General features: G+C 49.6%; 1 protein-coding gene across 1 annotated transcript in view; it reads right to left on the reverse strand.

Annotated features, from left to right (window-relative positions):
• tmem150b (transmembrane protein 150B) overlaps positions 1 to 13,254 on the reverse strand; it is a 96,534-nt gene extending 83,280 nt beyond the window's left edge. The window contains exon 1 of the mRNA XM_063062351.1: positions 13,183 to 13,254. The gene's annotated coding sequence lies outside the window, so the exon portion shown is untranslated. The remainder of the gene's footprint in view (positions 1 to 13,182) is intronic.
• Between the last annotated feature and the right edge of the window lie 1,123 nt (positions 13,255 to 14,377).

Genomic DNA, 14,377 nt, shown 5'->3' on the forward strand with positions numbered 1-14,377 from the left:
GGATGTGGAAGCCTTAGAGAGGCTGGAAGGGACATTCACCCAGATGTTGCCTGGATTAGAGAGTAGGTCTTATGAAGATAGGTTGTGCGAGCTAGAACTTTTCGCTCTGGAGAGAAGGAGGATAAGAGGCAACTTGATTAAAGTGTACAAGATGATGGGGCATATATAGAGTGAACAGTCAGAGACTTTTCCCAGGGCAACAACGGCTAATACCAGGGGATAGATATCCTTTGAAGGTGAGCGGAGGAGGTGTCAGAGGTAGGTTTTAATACAGATATTGGTGAGTGCCTGCTAGGCACGGCAGGGGTGGAGATAGAGTCTGAGGCATGAGGGACCTCCTAGAGACTCCCAGGTAGTTACATGGATGAAAGAAAAATGGAGGGTTATGAGCTATGTAGGATGGGGGAGTTTATATACGTCAGGCCCGCAGAGCAGGCATCTCCCAGTCTCCACCCAGATAACAGGAGTCATCTCCCACTTGCTTCCATTTCAGTTTCTGCAGGGTTAAATACCTCATCCTCACAATCCTCATTCACCCATCGAACCAGCCAGACTAGATCAGTTGTTCCAAGCTTTCAGTTACCTTGTTGTTTTTTGAGAAGAGTAAGTATCTGTTCTCCCTTATTTTGTGGCCCCTCGTGGCTTGTTATTTTGCATGTGATTATCAAAGTGATTGCTCCCCACTAAATCATCTCCTCTTCTCTGCTTTTGGGACAAGCCTCCTCTGCATTTCCTGACAGGATGAGTGACCCTCAAATGGCCCAGCAGGGTTTGCTCACCTAAAGAAAGCCATCCGCCGACACCAGCACACCAACCAGAAGCAGCTATCTGCCGCTGCTCTCAACTAACTCTCCGTCTCATTACAGCAACCCTGCACTGGTCAGCCTCCTCCTTCTGAGGTGCCTAAATGCTGTGACGGCCCCCCAGTCCGATGCTGCAACTTCCTGTGTCACTGCATGTTGCAACCTGAGCCTCAACCATCTCTGAATTCCACACACCGAGCCAAAATTGCTTTTGTCATCGCTCTCTCTTGAATGGACAGGCTCTCACCTGGGCTGCCAATAACTGGGACAATAAAACCACCATTTGAAATAAATATGAGAAATTCAACCTTCCAGGAAGAGGCAGGATGTCCGCAGATCAGATACTTTGTCAAGGCTCACGCCGAGTGCTGGATTACGCTGTGGAATTCAGGATCCTCGTGCCGGAGTGGGGCCGTTACCATCACAGCCTCTCAGAGCGTTTGAAAGATGAGCGGCCTACCCAGGAGATGCTCACTGACCTTGAAAGCATCATCGCTCGGGGCTCTCTGCATCGACAAGCATCTTATGGAACGACTGACCCTCCAGGTCACCAGCCAGACCACCATTTTCATTCCCAGAACCTTTTCAGGCTGCAGGACCCTCATTGTCAATGCCTGCAGAACACAGGCAGTTAGGGAGAGCTCCTTTAACTTTCTCAGAGTGTCAGGCCAGTGGACAAACGACATGTGCGCTCACTGTGGATCAACTGATCACCCACAGATCAAATGTTCACTGTGTTTGGGAAAACCGCACCACCAGGTAGCGGCGAGGGGCCTTCTATCTGGTAAATTCCCCCGGCCTCTTGTTCCAGCCCAACTCACTCCCTCCGTCCTCCTACACACCCCAACGGCTCTATGCGTACAGGAGGCTCTGGTGGATTCCAGCAAAGCAGGTAACTTTTTCAACTGGACTCTGTGTGTAGCTTGGATTCTCTACCGAGCCTACCTCACACTCCTTCTGCAACACGACCATTGATGGACGTCCCTTGGGGTCTGGGATGGACAGAGTGTGCACACGGCCTGTCCACATGAGCACTGGAGAGCACAGTGAGGCTATCCAATCCCTCCTTATTGACTCACCCGACACCCCTCCCATCTTGGGTTACCCGGCTCTCCACTCACGACCCCCCACTTCACCTGCTCTTCTGGTTCACTGTTGAGTTGGGGACACACCTGCCTGCACCTCAGTTGGCCCCACCCCGTAAATGCGTGGAGATGGAGGAAACCCTCAGCCTCACCAAACTCCCACAGGAATACCATGACATATCCATCGCTTTCAGTAAAAGGGAGGCCAGCATCCTGACACATCACAGACCATACGACTATACGATCAACATCATCCCAGGCACCACTCCTGCCCAAGGTCATCTGTTCTTCCTCTTCTCTCCTGACAGCCAGGCTATGAATGACTACAGCACCAAAGCATTACAGCATGGCTATCCCACTTGACCATCCCAGTCTCCAGCTGACGCAGGGTTCTTCTTTGTCATCCCTTCATTGACTATCATGGACTCAACAAAATCACCATTAACAACCACTTCCGCTGCTGAACATGGTTAAGGTGACGCTGCCGAATGTGGTTTAGATGGTGCTACCAAATGCATACAACAGTTCAACGGTAGTTAAAAAGTTAAGAAATCCAACTAAAAACTTCACTAAAAATACCTTTTCTGAGGTAAATTTTGTAAAGCTATTACCTCAAATAGTGAAGGGGCAAACGATGGTGAGGCAAGTTCAGGGGATGAGCCGAGATGGTGTGTTGCAGATGGAGTTCTGATGCCCGTACAGCTGGTCCAGAGCAAGGCTGGATCACTCTGGGCACCGAGAGGAGAAGTCAGGCCAGGGCAGAGGAAATTCAATGCCCGTACCACTGGCCTGGGTGAGAGTTTGGATCGCTCTGGGTGCCAAACTGACTTGAAGAGTTTAAGAGTGGTTTCAGGTTGGGTGGTGAAATTTGGGGCCAGAGCGAGTTGCTGGGCATTGTAGTCTAGGTTGTGAGTCCTTCTCAATAGCTGGGTCCTAGTGCGAGGTTACGTTCCGCTATCTAGACAATTTAACGTTGGCCCAGATTGAAGGTGAGAGCCGATTTCACTCATTCTCCCCTATGCTCACTCTTCTCTCCCAAGTGCTGAGGCTATGAAGACTGCCCCGGCTGCTGTACTCTGTGCCTGCTAATACGACGAACTGATAAGCCAGGCTTTGGGCCTACTCCAGGCTGCATTCGGATCTGAGGACTCAATTTGGCTTGGAATGTTGTTCACTTCAATTGCTTGCATGATATTGTTTCTCTTTCTATTGTGTATCAGGTGTTGGGCTTTTATTTTTTCTATTCTTTAATTGGGTTCTTTTGGGTTTCTTGCTTTGTGACTACTTGTGAGCAAGGCAAATCTCAAAGTTGTATAATTTATACATTCTTTGATAATAGATGTACTTTGAATCTTTGCATCTTTACCCTCTCCCCTGATGGATAGCTCATATGAAACACTCAGCAGGGCCCAGATTTTCACCAAACTGGATCTATGGAGCACATACAATCTGATCCACAGCCGCCAGAGAGAGTTCATAACACAAATTTGAAAAGGAGAAGCTGGTATCAGGTGTATCGATATTTCAGTGGAACAGGGGAAATTACAGTGGTATGAGAGAGGAACTGGCCCAAGTCAATTGGAAAAGTAAACTAAAAGGAGGAACGGCAGAGCAGAATTGGATGAAATTCCTACAAGAAATAAGGAAAATGCAGGAAAAATATATTCCAAGAAAAAAGAAAATCATGAATGGAAAAATGGCACAAATGTGGCTAACGAGAGAGGTTAAGGCAAAAATAAAAGCAAAAGAAACAGTGTACAAGGAAGCAAAAATTAGTGGGGAAAAATGAGGACTGGAAGACCTTTAAAAACTTACAAAAAGAAACTAAGAAAGTCATTGGGAAAGAAAAGATGAATTATGAAAGGAAGTTGGCGATTAACATAAAAAGGGATACTAAAAGTTTTTTTTAAATATATGAAGAGTAAAAGAGTGACAAGGGTAGATATGGGACCGATTGAAAATGATGCTGGAGAAATTATAATGGATAACAAAGAGATGGCGGAGGAACTGAATGGGTATTTTGCATCAGTCTTCACAGTGGAAGACATGAGCAATATACCTGATAGCCAGAGGTCACAGGGAATAGAATTAGGTACAGTCAAGATAACTAGAGAGAAAGTGCTTGGGAAGGCAAGCGGACTAAGAATAGATAACTCTCCCGGCCCGGATGAGGTGCACCCAAGGGTTCTGAAGGAGGTGGCTTTGGAGATTGTGGAAGCATTGGAAATGATCTTCCAGGAATCAATAGACTCTGGCATGGTTCCGGAGGACTGGAAGGTCGCCAATGTAGTTCTGTAGCGATGTGCTACACACAGCGCTAGAATAACCACACGGAGTCGGTGAGTTAGAGTTGCGATGAAAGAGATTTATTCAAACTTCGCGGCCCGCTTTAAAGCCTTCCCGTTCCCGCCCTCCCTGGGCGGGACTACTGTGGGGAATGCATATTCCCAGACCCTTTCTGCGCGCGGGATTTTCCCCCTGCTGGTGAAGATGGCCTGGCGCCCTTTTTGCGGCCAGCCCTCTGCCTGCGCGTGCTGTTTCGTGAGCCGGTTCGTGGGTGCCAGAAAGTGGGTCGCCACATAACCCCCCCCCAGAACCGGCGATACCTCCCCCAATGTCCACAGTCTGGATCGGCCTCTGTTTGGGAGGTCTGCCCCTGCGCCGCGGTGCCTGAGCCTGGACCGGTTGCGCCAAGTCCACATGGGCCGGTTTGAGTCGGTCCACCGTGAAAACTTCCTCTCTCCCCCCAATGTCCAGCACGAACGTGGACCCGTTGTTCCTGATCACCTTAAACGGCCCCTCGTAGGGCCGCTGTAGCGGTGCCCGGTGTCCGCCCCGTCGTACAAAAAGAAACTTACAGTTCTGCAGGTCTTTGGGTACGCAGGTCGGGCTCTGTCCGTGCTGTGAAGTGGGTATGGGGGCCAGGTTACCGAGCCTCTCCCGTAGTCTGTCCAGGACTGCTGTGGGTTCTTCCTCTTGCCCCCTTGGGGCTGGTATGAACTCTCCTGGGACGACCAGGGGCGCGCCGTACACCAACTCGGCCGACGAGGTGTGTAGATCCTCTTTGGGCGCCGTGCAGATTCCGAGCAGGACCCAGGGAAGTTCGTCCACCCAGTTAGGCCCCTCCAGGCGGGCCATGAGAACCAATTTCAGGTGACGGTGGAAGCGCTCCACTAGTCTGTTCGACTGTGGGTGGTAGGCAGTTGTGTGGTGTAGCTGTGTTCCTAAAAGTCTGGCCATAGCCGACCACAGGCTGGAGGTGAACTGGGCGCCCCTGTCGGAGGTAATGTGGGCTGGTACCCCGAAGCGTGCTACCCAGGTTGCGATCAGTGCTCGGGCGCAGGATTCGGAAGTGGTGTCGCTGAGCGGGACTGCCTCTGGCCATCTGGTGAACCGGTCTATCATAGTTAGGAGGTACCGCGCTCCTCGTGACACTGGCAGGGGCCCCACGATATCCACATGAATGTGGTCGAACCGCTGCGGCGGGTGGGTTCGAACCGCTGCGGTGGAGCCTTGGTGTGCCACTGCACCTTGGCCATTTGGCACTGCATACACGTTTTGGCCCATTCACTGACCTGTTTACGAAGTCCATGCCACACGAACCTGTTGGAGACCAGCCGGACAGTTGTCCTGATGGAGGGGTGCGCTAAGTTGTGAATGGATTCGAACACCCGCCGACGCCAGGCTGCTGGGACGACGGGGGGGGGTTGGCCAGTAGCTACGTCACATAGTAGGGTCCTCTCACCTGGGCCTACGGGGAGGTCTTGGAGCTGCAAACCGGAGACTGCAGTCCTGTAACTGGGGATCTCAGCATCTGCCTGCTGTGCCTCTGCCAGCGCTGCATAGTCCACCCCCTGGGACAGGGCCTGTATGGTAGGTCTGGATAGTGCATCCGCCATGACGTTATCCTTTCCAGAGACATGCCGGATGTCCGTCGTGTACTCGGAGATGTAGGGCAGATGTCGCTGCTGGCAGGACGACCAGGGGTCGGACACCTTAGTGAACGCAAAGGTAAGCGGTTTGTGGTCAGTGAACGCGGTGAAGGGCCTACCTTCTAAGAAGTACCTGAAATGCCGGATTGCCAGGTATAGTGCCAATAGCTCCCAGTCGAAAGCACTGTATTTGAGTTCGGGTGGTCGTAGGTGTTTGCTGAAGAACGCCAGGGGTTGCCAGCGACCCTCAATGAGTTGTTCCAGCACTCCACCGACTGCTGTGTTGGATGCGTCCACCGTGAGGGCAGTAGGAACGTCCGTTCTGGGGTGCACTAGCATCGCGGCGTTTGCCAAGGCTTCTTTGGCTTTAACCAAAGCGGCTGCAGCCTCTTCGTCCCAGGTAATGTCCTTGCCCTTACCCGACATTAGAGTGAACAAGGGGCGCATGGTTCGGGCTGCTGAGGGGAGGAAACGGTGGTAGAAATTCACCATACCCACGAATTCCTGCAAGCCTTTAATTGTGTTGGGTCAGGGGAAGTGGCGGACTGCGTCTACCTTGGCGGGCAGCGGGGTTGCCCCGTCTTTAGTAATCCTGTGGCCCAGGAAGTCGACGGTGTCGAGTCCGAACTGGCATTTGGCCGGGTTGATTGTAAGGCCGAATTCGCTCAGGCGGGAGTAGAGCTGGCGGAGGTGGGACAGATGCTCCTGCCGACTACTGCTGGCTATGAGGATGTCATCCAAATAGGTGAATGCAAAGTCCAGGTCGCGTCCCACCGCGTCCATTAGCCACTGGAAAGTCTGTGCGGCATTCTTTAGACCAAACGGCATTTGGAGGAATTCGAAAAGTCCGAACGGGGTGATAAGTGCTGATTTGGGGATGTCGTCCGGATGTACAGGGATTTGATGGTATCCCCGGACGAGGTCCACCTTGGAAAAGATCCTTGCGCTGTGTAGGTTTGCTGCAAAGTCTTGAATGTGCGGCACAGGGTAGCAGTCTGGCGTTGTAGCCTCGTTCAGTCTGCGGTAGTCACCGCATGGTCTCCAGCCCCCCATTGCCTTGGGCACCATGTGAAGGGGGGAGGCCCATGGGCTGTCGGACCGTCATATGATCCCTAATTCCTCCATCTTCTTGAACTCCTCCTTCGCCAGTCGGAGCTTGTCCGGGGGAAGCCTTCGAGCACGGGCGTGGAGGGGTGGTCCCTGGGTCGGGATGTGGTGCTGTACTCCGTGTCTGGGCATGGCTGCCGTGAACTGCAGTGTCAGTACTGATGGGAAATCTGCCAGGACCCTGGTGAATTCATCGTCGGACAGCGTGATGGAGTCCAGGTGTGGGGCTGGCAACTGTGCTTCACCCAGGGAGAACGTTTGAAAAGTCTTGGCGTGGACTAATCGCTTCCCTTGCAAGTTGACCAGCAGGCTGTGGGCTCGTGGAAAATCTGCCCCCAGCAGTGGTTGGGCCACGGCGGCCAGTGTGAAGTCTCACGTGAACCGGCTGGAGCTGAACTGTAGCCGCACCGTGCGGGTGCCGTAGGTTCGTATTGTGCTGCCATTAGCGGCCCTCAGGGTGGGTCCCGGTTCTCTGTTGCGGGTGTCGTAACTCGTTGGAGGTAAGACGCTGATCTCCGCTCCGGTGTCGACCAAAAAGCGGCGTCCCGACTGTTTGTCCCAGACGTACAGGAGGCTGTCCTGATGGCCAGCCGCCGTAGCCATCAGCGGCGGCTGGCCCTGGCGTTTCCCGGGAATTTGCAGGGCGGTCTGCAGCGGCGGGCCTCCGTGCCCCACCGCTGGTGGTAGAAACACCATTGTTCGTTGGGCTCGCGGCTTGGTGATCTGTGCGACGGATGCCCCTCTCTCTTTCCTGGCATTCCACAGCACATCTGCTCGGGCCGCCACCTCCCGGGGGTTGCTGAAATCTGCGTCGGACAGCAGCAGGCATATGTCCTCGGGCAGTTGCTCTACGAACGCCTGCTCAAACATGAGGCAGGGTTTGTGTCCTTCAGCCAGGGCCAGCATCTCGTTCATTAATGCTGACGGCGGCCTGTCTCCCAAACCATCCAGGTGCATTAAGCGGCGTGCTCGTTCGCGCCGTGAGAGTCCGAAAGTCCTTATGAGCAGGGCTTTGAATGCTGTGTATCTGCCGTCCTCCGGGGGCGACTGTATAAACTCCCCAACTTGTGCAGCAGTCTCCTGGTCGAGGGAGCTCAGCACGTAGTAGTAGCGAGTGGACTCCAAGGTTATCTGCCAAATGTGGAATTGTGCTTCTGCTTGTTCGAACCATAAATGGGGTCGCAGCGTCCAGAAGCTTGGCAGTTTTAACGAAACTGCATGAACAGATGCAGCGTCGGTCATCTCTGGTCCAAATATCGTTTGGGCCATCGGGGTCACCAATTGTAGCGATGTGCTACACACAGCGCTAGAATAACCACACGGAGTCGGTGAGTTAGAGGTGCGATGAAAGAGATTTATTCAAACTTCGCGGCCCGCTTTAAAGCCTTCCCGTTCCCGCCCTCCCTGGGCGGGACTACTGTGGGGAATGCATATTCCCAGACCCTTTCTGCGTGCGGGATTTTCCCCCTGCTGGTGAAGATGGCCTGGCGCCCTTTTTGCTGCCGGCCCTCTGCCTGCGCACGCTGTTTCGTGAGCCGGTTCGTGGGTGCCAGAAAGTGGGTCGCCACAGTTCCTCTATTTAAGAAAGGAAGGAGGAAGCAAAAAGAAAATTACAGACCTATTAGTCTGACATCGGTGGTTGGAAAGATATTGGAGTCAATCCTCAAGGACGAGGTTATGAAATACCTCCAGGTGCATGACAAGATAGGCCGAAGCCAGCATGGTTTCATGAAGGGAAGATCCTGCCTTACCAACTTATTGGAATTTTTTGAGGTAATCTTGAATAAGATTGACAAGGGAGAGGCTGTGGATGTTGTGAATTCGGATTTTCAAAGGGCCTTCGATAAGGTGCCGCACATGAGGCTGCTTAATAAGATGACAGCCCATGGAATTATAGGAAAGATATTGAACTTGGTGGAGCATTGGCTGATAGGCAGAAAGCAAAGGGTGGGAATAAAGAGATCCTATTCTAATTGGTTGCCGGTTACTAGTGGTGTTCCGCAGGGGTCGGTGTTGGGGCTGCTTCTTTTTACGATGTATATCGATGATTTGGATTATGGTTTAAGTGGTTTTGTGGCCAAGTTTGCGGATGACACCAAGATAGGTGGAGGAGCAGGAAATGTTGAAGAAACGGAAAGGTTGCAGAGAGACTTAGTTAGTTTAGGAGAGTGGGCGAAGAAATGGCAGATGAGATACAACGTTGACAAATGTACGGTTGTACATTTCAGAAGAAGAAATAATCGGGCAGATTATTATTTAGATGTGGAGAAAATTCAAAAATCGGAAGTGCAAAGGGACTTGGGGGTCTTCGTGCAGGATACCCTAAAGGTTAACCACCAAGTTGGATTGGCGGTAAGGAAAGCAAATGCTATGTTGACATTCATTTCAAGAGGAATAGTGTATAAGAGTAAGGAGGTGATGATGAGGCTCTATGGGGCATTAGTGAGACCTCATTTGGAATACTGTGTGCAGTTTTGGGCCCCCTATCTTAGAAAGGATATACTGATGTTGGAGAGAGTTCAGAGATTTACGAGGATGATTCCTGGAATGCAGGGGCTAACATATGAGGAGCGTCTGTCGGCTCTTGGATTGTATTCATTAGAGTATAGAAGAATGAGAGGGGATCTCATAGAAATGTTTCGAATGTTGAAAGGGTTGGACAGAGTAGATGTGGAAAGGTTGTTTCCCTTGGTGGGTGAGTCCAGGACAAGAGGCCATAGTCTTAGAATTAGAGGGTACCCAGTTAAAACAGAGATGAGGAGAAATTTTTTTAGCCAGAGGGTCGTGGATTTGTGGAATTCGTTGCCACATACAGCTGTGGAGGCCCAATCATTGAGGGTGTTTAAGGAGGAGATTGACAGGTATCTAATTAGTCAGGGTATCAAGGGATATGGGGAAAAAGCCGGAAATTGGAACTAGATGGGAGAATAGTTTAGCTCATGGGGGAGCTGTGGAGCAGACTCGATGGGCCGAATGGCCTACTTCTGCTCCTTTGTCTTGTGAACTTGTGAACTACTCGCCAGTAAATGGGTCTTGGAGGAATGGAGACACTCACTGATGCAGAGTCATTGAGCCCTTCCTGATCTGGACTGACCAGCGGAACCTCATATCCATGAAACAGACCCACCAACTCAAATCACATCAGGGACCCCTTCTTTGAGCAATTCAACTTCAGCATCTCCCACCAACCCGGCTCAAGAACGCTAAGGTGTACACTCTGTCACAAAGGTTCAACCCAGCTGAAACAGAGATTAACCCTCAGCCCATCCTTCCATCCACGCAGATCCTTGCCCTGATCATCTGGGATCTTGAGAACCAGGTCCGCCAGCTTTACAGCACGAGCCTGCTCCGGCTGACACACTTGACAATGGTAGGTACGTGCCGGCAGCCGTGCACGCTGAGGCACTCCGGTGAGCTCACTCCTTACCCCTCTCAGCCAGTCAGACTCTGGATTTTCTGCAACGCCAGCTCTGGTGGTTCTCCATGATTGCAGATGAACCTCAGTTTGTCACAGCCTGCCCTCAATGCGTCCAGTCCAATTCCTCCGACCAGCAGCCCTCTGAGCTCCTGCAGCCCTTACTGGTCCCCTGACACCCTTGGCCCCACATTGCCATGGATTTCATCACGGGTTTTCCACCTTCCAATGGGGTCGTGACCAGTTCTCCAAGGTGGCCCACTTCATTGCCCTCCCCAGATGTCCATCAGCTGCTGAGACAGTGGACCTGGTTCTCCAACATGTCAGGACATTGTGTAGTACAATTTGTCTCCTAATTCCGGTGAGCCTCCTGCTCCCTCCTCCTCATTCCCCCTTAAAACTTTGTGCTGCCTTTAACTCTTCCACATGGAAGAAATATCTGCTGCAGGCCGAACTGTCCCACACCTCCTCTCCTAAAGGTATGTTACCCTTTGCTTCATAGCTACTGACCCGTTGTTTCCCACAGAGGAGCCAAAGGTGTCGGTCCCATCCACCAGGGCCCCGCTTTGCCAGTGCTAGGATGCTTGGAAGAGAGCACAGAGGGTCATCCTAGCTGCCAACTGCACCCGGTGCCACTGGCAGCCAGCCTGGGGACCGTGTCTGGCTGCCCACCTGAGATCTGCCCCTGTGCAGCCACTCCCACAAGCTCTCCCCACAATTCTTCGGTCCCTTCCAGATCACTTATTTCATCAGTCCTGTCACCCATCGCTTCCAGCTGCCACCATCCCTTAGGACCGCATGTCTTGTCTCAAGCCCATTGTTCATGGGCCACTCAACATTCAACTCCGGAACCTAGGGTGATGGAAGGTGGTCCAGTGTACACAGTTTGCTCATTGATAGATTAACTTCATCGTGGATAGAAAGTGCAGAGCCTGGTCAACAGGGAAGGGTTACGTCTGGAGGAGAGATCTTGTTTTATCTTGGATCCATTGCTCATCGAGAAGTTTCACTGGACCCCAACAGATCATCCTGGTCCTTTGGGTACCGGCCTTGGTTGGGGCAGGGTGGAGTCCTGTCAGGCACCCTCCCAGTTTCTACGCAGCTAACAGGAGTCACCTGCCAATCGTTTCCAACTTGCCACCTGCAGCCTATTTAAACCCAGCTCTCATCCACAATCCCTGTTCACTCAGTGAACCAGTTTTTCCTAGCCTTCAGTTACCTTGGTACCTGTGAGATTAGTATCTGTTCTGTGGCCCCTCCTGGTTTGTTATTTTGCAGCTGGTTATTAGAGTTATCACTCACCGATAAATCATCTCTGTTGCCCTGCTTTTGTGTCAAACCTCCTCTACATTTCCTGATACAATAGGTCTGCACACCATGGTGGGCCCAAAGGGCCTTTTCTACTCCATCTTCTAGACGGCTAGATTACCATAGGCTTTTTAAGGTGAGGGGAGGTCGATAAATGTTCGACCTTCACAATGTGAATTATGGCTTTCAGGCAATAGTACTCGCCTAACTAAACTATAAGTGTATCGGTTCTCTTGCCCAGCCTTTCCTCACTAAATTCCACTCTGGCCCAGCTTCAGAGTTAATTCTAGCCATTCCGTGATGCTTTAAAGTTTATGTTCAGGATTAAAGCCATTAATAATGGACTAAATATTTGTTTATTTATCCCTTGGCAAAGCTTATTAATATTGGTGTCTCACTCCATAGAGACACAGCAGTTTTTTACAACAGGTTCTCCTGTGTTCCTTCAGTTATTATGAAATAAAGTTTGCAATGCATTTCATTATGAACTAAACTTTGTATCAATTAAACCTGTTCAGATGTAAATTTTTTTTTGCTGCGTGATCCTGGGAAATATCTGAGATGTCCACCAGAATACATTTCAAACCCCAGCCCGACTCTAACATCAGACACTATTTCACCACCAGATTAGTGCTTACAAACTTGCCCAAAGTACTCATGGGTACAGAAATATACAGAACCAAGAAGAAACATCAAGCAGTACCTAGATGTGACAAAAAGCAAACTTGCAGAGCAGAGCACAAGGTTTTTATTCTTAAAACAAAATTAAGGTTGTCTCTTGTCATTTCTTCAGTACCCGAGTGTAAAGGAGAACACAATGATTGTAACTAAATTTTTAAAAGAACAAAAAAATATAATAAATAACATGATTGAAGTCTCCTGCAATTATGAAGAGACTGTCTGAAGACACACACACACACACACACACACACACACACACACACATCAGTGAGTAGAACCAAAGTCTTTATAAATTAACATTTTTCAATGTTAATTTATGATGTATTCAGTTCACAAAGAGTAAACGCAGAAAACAAAAGTCATTTCATCAGAATAATAAATCCCAAAGAACCAGACAGCTCGACATAATCATTTAAAAACCCTTTCTAATATGCCATTTCCTTGAAATATATCTCTGCAATTTATAAAGATTTTGGTTTTACTCACCGATATTCTGTTCTCTTCCTGGAATGTCTTGATTTCTTACCAGGTCAAATTCCACAAATCACTTATCAATGAGGGAATTAAAGATGCACACAAAAAATTGTCATATTTAATCATGTGAGCCGAATATGGAGATCAGAACTAGGATTCAGAGTTTTTAATCCAATCCTTTTTTTTCGTCCCAGAAGTAGCACTATCATAGAACCTGTGGCTATTTTATCAAGACAGTCTCCCATCTACTTCTCTTTCTCCACCACCTCTGTAACCAGCTAACTTTTTCCCTGAATAGGACTCGTTGTCATTTCTTTTAAATCACATTTCCTGTTTAATTTACATGGTATATATTTTGTAAAGTCAAGCTCACCCACCTCCTTCCAGAGGATTTAATGGTATGAATGAGGTCAGCCCCTTGAGTATACTTTAACTCTACACGTGTGCAGAGTGAGTTTCCGTTGGAAAGCCTTGGACATTGGGCAGGTAAATTACCGTATTTACTCATATATAAACCTACTCTATATATAAGACCAGCCAAAGAGAAAGATTAAACCTATCTCATTGGGAATTAAGATGTATTAATTAATTATCATTAAATAAAAAGATCGTCCTAGGTAGATTATAGACTATTTTTGGTTGGTTAGGAGCTCTTTAAAATTTCTTCCTCCGACCATAAAGCTATTCTGAGTTTAATCCTTCTTTCTCCCATTTGTTTGTTCATTATGTGCTGTGCCTTATGACGTGGGCGATCATGGCCATGATTGTTCTTGGCAAATTTTTCTACAGAAATGGTTTGCCATTGCCTTCTTCTGGGCAGCATCTTTATGAGACAGGTGACCACTGCCATTATCAATGCTCTTCAGAGATTGTCAGCCTGGCGTCAGTGGTCACATAACCAGGACTTGTGATATGCACTAGCTGCTCATATGACCACCCACCACCTGCTCCCATGGGTTCACGTGACCCTGATGGGGAGTTGGGGGGGGGGTTGGGGAGCTAAGCAGGTGCTACACCTTGCCCAAGGGTGATCTGCTGGTTAGCGGAAGGAAAGAGCAGCATACACCTCCTTCAGTAGAGTCACATCTCCTCTCCACCACTCAAAATTCTCCATCTTTTTCTTTCATCATTTGCCGATTTAAGAGTGTTAACTCTTCCCAAGGTGTCTGCCTCTACCACCACCCTGGCAGTGGGCTCCACGCTCCCACCACCCTACGTAAACACCAGCTTATGACAATCCCCCCATACTTTTCTCCAATCACCTTAAAATGGTGCCCTCTTGGTCTTAATCCCCTATATGGGAAAACAATTCTGACAATCGGTGACCAGTGGTGTTCACAGGGATCTGTTCCAGCTCCCCTGCTCTTTGCGATTTTTAGGAATCACTCCCTTCGTATAGTGTGTGGTGTGTGTGTAATGTAACAACACGATAGGAAGGAAGCGGTTGTACTGGAGTGAGTGCAGAGGAGATTCACTGGGTTGGAGGACTTTGGTAAACTAGCCTTGTTTTCCCTGCAGTGTAGGAAGCTGAGGTATGACCTGAAGAAGCTATATGAAATTATCAGAATAATT

Source organism: Mobula hypostoma, chromosome 11 (genome assembly GCF_963921235.1).
Source record: "Mobula hypostoma chromosome 11, sMobHyp1.1, whole genome shotgun sequence".
NCBI classification, from domain to species: Eukaryota; Metazoa; Chordata; class Chondrichthyes; order Myliobatiformes; family Myliobatidae; genus Mobula; species Mobula hypostoma.